The sequence below is a fragment of the Bubalus bubalis genome, chromosome 5 (assembly GCF_019923935.1).
Source record: "Bubalus bubalis isolate 160015118507 breed Murrah chromosome 5, NDDB_SH_1, whole genome shotgun sequence".
Lineage (NCBI taxonomy): Eukaryota > Metazoa > Chordata > Mammalia > Artiodactyla > Bovidae > Bubalus > Bubalus bubalis.
The window spans coordinates 48,749,916-48,754,136 of record NC_059161.1 but is presented as its reverse complement, the minus strand read 5'-3'; the positions used below and the strand labels follow the sequence as shown (position 1 = coordinate 48,754,136).

General features: G+C 42.4%; 1 pseudogene; it reads right to left on the bottom strand.

Moving 5' to 3' along the window:
• Positions 1-1,103: 1,103 nt before the first annotated feature.
• On the bottom strand, positions 1,104-2,211 carry LOC112585252 (annotated as a pseudogene).
• Between the last annotated feature and the right edge of the window lie 2,010 nt (positions 2,212-4,221).

Sequence of the window (4,221 nt, the reverse complement as noted above, 5' to 3'; positions counted from 1 at the left end):
GACTTAGCAGTAGCAGCAGTGTTATGCCAAGAAGACTCTGCTGGATAAAAATTATTATTATAGCCTCTACTTGATTTTTTTTTTTATAACTCTCTCTTAATTTTTATTTATTTATTTTTGGTTGTGCTGGGTCTTTGTTGCTGCATGTGGGCTTTCTCTAGTTGCAGTGATCAAAGGCTACTCTCTAGTTGCAGGGCCCAGGCTTCTCATTGTGGTGGCTTCTCTTCTGATTGCGGTGGCAACATTCTTCCCATGTTGCAGAGCATGGGTTTTAGGGCACCCAGGCTTCAGTAGCTGCGGCATGTGGGCTCAGTAGTTGCGGTTCCTGGGTTCTAGAGCACAGGCCCAATAGTTGTGGCACATGGGCTTAGTTGCTCCTGGGCACATGGTATCTTCCTGGATCAGGGATCAAACCCATGTTTCCTGCAGGCAGATTCTTTACCACTGAGACACCAGGGAAGCCCAATAATACTCTTTTAAATCAAGAATGCTTCAGTTTAAGCCAGGGTTGCAGTGCAGTTTTTTAAGGGATATTTTTTTATTTCAGAGCTCCTTTCTTGTTCCCTAGTGCAGTGCCACTCTGTCTGTGAATGTGGAGGGAAGACACTGCATAGGTGCTGGGAAAGTCAAGTTCCTCTCCCTGCCCTCAAGGAACTTAGACTAACTTCAAAACAGATGATCACATCACAGGTAGAAGGTGGGAACTTATGAGGTCATAACCGCTTTAGTCTTTCATGGCATTCTTGACTGTGCTTCAGGATGGTGCAAATATTTTCTTTCTCTTTTTAAATCAGGTACTGTGATACTGGCCAGTCACTGGTAAGGTGTAATGGTGTACACTTTCTATAAACTCCTCATTGTTCAACCTGCCTGTGTTAGATGAGTTTTGCTAAATGTTAATCACTCTTCACCTGGTAAAGAGTTAAGTTATCAGAAAAACCCTGATATCCTACTATGAACTACATGAGTCCAGTTTTCCTACAGGTTTCTAATGGGCACATCTTATTCTACAGACGTTATATAATGTGTGTGAAGACAGATTCATAACATTAAAGACAAGATAGTTCCTACAGAAACCACTTATTTATTTGTTGTTACAGAAATTAAGTTTATTGGAAAACCCATCAAAGAAATTTCTTTTTCCTCTATGAAAATACTCAGTCTAAGAAATGGGATCTTGGAAGCAACATGACCAAGAAAATACAGTCTGAGGTCTGAAAGATTTCAATACCTTTGATAATAGAAGACAGTCACCTGCCCAAATGAACCAAATGGCACTCAGCCAAATAGCCATAACAAATTTCTTGATTTTCTTTCCATTAAGATGAAAGGTAGGTTGCCCATATCTAGGCAATCTGGTCTGCCTCAATGGCTAATAAATATATCGAGGCAAGTGAATGCTGAAGAGATAGCTTCCATATTATCGCCAGACACTGAGGGAAGCAGCCACTGGTCAGCAGCAGCTTGGGATGGAGGGCTTATTCCAGGGCTGAGTAAAGGATGCAAGGTTGAGGGTCTCCAGGCCTAGGGTGGGCTGGGAGGAGTGGCGCAGGAAGCAGGTGGGCACACAGGGCCAAGGAATGTGGCATGGTGGGGGGCAGCTGTCACAGCACGTTAGCTCCGGTCACCAAACTGTGTGTGGGCAGGTGCCGGGCAGGCTGAGTGCACACGGGCAGCGTTTATCAGAGGAGCAGATGGCGGTGACGGTGCCAGTGGGGCCACTGCAGCGGTAACGGGAGGCACAGAAAGCCAAGGCGGTGGGACTCTGGTTTGCTTTCGGAGAAACCCTTTACTTTAAACCTCTTAGCCTATCGTGCTATCCAAGTTTCAAGTATTGGGTTGCAAAAAGCTCGTTTGAATTTTTCCATATAAATGGGAATATTTTGTACCATTTAAAATTTAAAGGCTGTGATACACTAGTTTAAATTTCATGTCTACTAATTAATTATGAAATGCTTCAAGACTCTAATGCAAAGTTTTGAATGTAACAAGTAAAACTTGAATATGAATAATCAATATTTCAAAGTTTAATAGTGCTCCTCCATGGACAGTGTGGAGTCAGCAAACAGCAGATTCACAGAAGTTTCTCCCTAGAGGGACTCTACGACTCTTCCAGTCTGCTCTGCTTCGTTTATAGAGGAGGAAACAAACATCCAGAGAGATGGTGCGATTTGCCAAAGGTCCCCCAGCTGGTTACGGTGACAACGCCATGCCCAGAAGCGAGGCCTGCACCCTCCTATCCAGACTTCATTTCACTTTTTCCCAGACTGACATTCCACTATGAACAATTCATTGCCAATTTACACAATATGTATAATTTCCTAAGTACAATTTAGCAATCCAACTCCAGATTTTCTTAAGCTCATTAAATTGCTCCAAGTAGCTAATGAAGACTAACATATACTGAGCTCTTACTGTGCTTCCAGCCCTGTCCCCAGAGTTTAGACTATCTCAATGCATTTTCCCAACAACCTCATGAGGCAGGTATCATTTTAGATGTAAATACTCTCAGGCACAGAGAGAGAAATAGCTTGTGCAAGATCACACAGCCACTATGCTACCTAACCGGGACTGCAGCCCATGTCTGTCTGAAATTTATGTTTGTATTTTTAACCAGAATTTGAAACATCCTCCGTTCCTACTGTGCATTTCTCTTAGTCTATATGAAAGTGTACTAATACTTAGTAATTTGTAGGAACTTGTAACTTCTCACATTTTTGTAAGAAGATTGAAAAATGTATCTCAGTGTGTTTCTTGCTTCTTTTATTAAACTGGCATTGATTTTCTATACCAAAAAAATGATGTACATGAAATAGCATCTTGAGTCCATTGAATGTAGCATTCCTGCCAGTTCTCATCTTTTCACTAGTAACAACCCTTCTGTATCTTCCTTCTCACTGGAGGCAGAAGCCAAAGTCCTTACAAAACCACTGACAAGGCTGCTGGCAATCTGCACCTCCCCTCAACTCCCTGCCTATCTTCTCCCTCAGGACTACTTACTGTTCTCTCCACCTCTTTGAGATATTACTCAAATGTTACCTTACTTCTTAGGCTCCCCAGACTACCCCATTTATAACTGAAAAACTCCCCCAACCCCAGCACACCTTGCCCCTCTCCTGTTTTACGTTTCCCTGTTGTACTTGTTACTTTCTCTATTTTAACTTCTTGGCTAATCGTCCCTAAGAGAATGAAGGCATAACTACATAGTTCACTGCTGTATTCCTAGTGCTTGTCTTAAGAGAAGGTGCTAAAAAATATTTGCTGAGTGAACTGTAAGACAAACTATAACATCCAGGTATGTGCCTTCGTTTCAACTTCAAAATGTAAGCTACATATTCTGAGCACCCTAACTCTGTAATGCCCTGTCATAGATCTATTACCTATGGGCAATTCACTAATCATTTTGTTTTTTTACTGTTGAAATCAATTTTCTCCCTCTTCCACTCTGTATTCTTGGTGGTCTCCAGGATTTAAAAAAGGGGGAATATCCAATTTTTGATAGATCCCTCAGCAATTTAGAGAGAGTGATCTGTACTTTTACTGGTCTCTGTAGAACAGGACTATCATCACAGCATTAAAAATATAAGAAGAAAAACTATTAGGAAAGTGAAGTCACTATTTGTATTTTCAAGTGGTAAAATAAAATACTGCTTGTAAAAAGGACAAACAGCAAGATGATGGCTCTTTGAGCATTTGTTGTTGTCTAGTCGACAACTCGTGTCTGATTCTTTGCAACCCTGTCTACTGTAGCCCCCAAGCCCCTCTGTCTATGGGACTTCCCAGGCAAGAACACTGGAGTGGGTTGCCATTTCCTTCTCCAGGGGATCTTCCCAACCCAGGGATTGAATCCCTGTCTGCTGCATTGGCTGGCTGATTCTTTACCTCTGAGCCACCAGGAAAGCCCCTATGAGCATTTATAAAAACAGTTTTTCTGTTGAATGTTGTCTTGGGAGGCCCAGTGTAATGAAAGAAGCCTGTGGTGGGAGGAGGACCTGGGTTCTTGGGTCATGTAATGAGAAGACTGAGAATGATCTTTGTGATACAAAGCTCTTGGAGACAAAGCCATGACATTTTCTCATGCCCATTTAAAGTTATTCAGCTCAGTTCAGTTGCTCAGTCGTGTCCGACTCTTTGCAGCCCCGTGAACTGCAGCACACCAGGCCTCCCTGTCCATCACCAATTCCCGGACTTTACCCAAACTCAAGTCCATTGAGTCGGTGA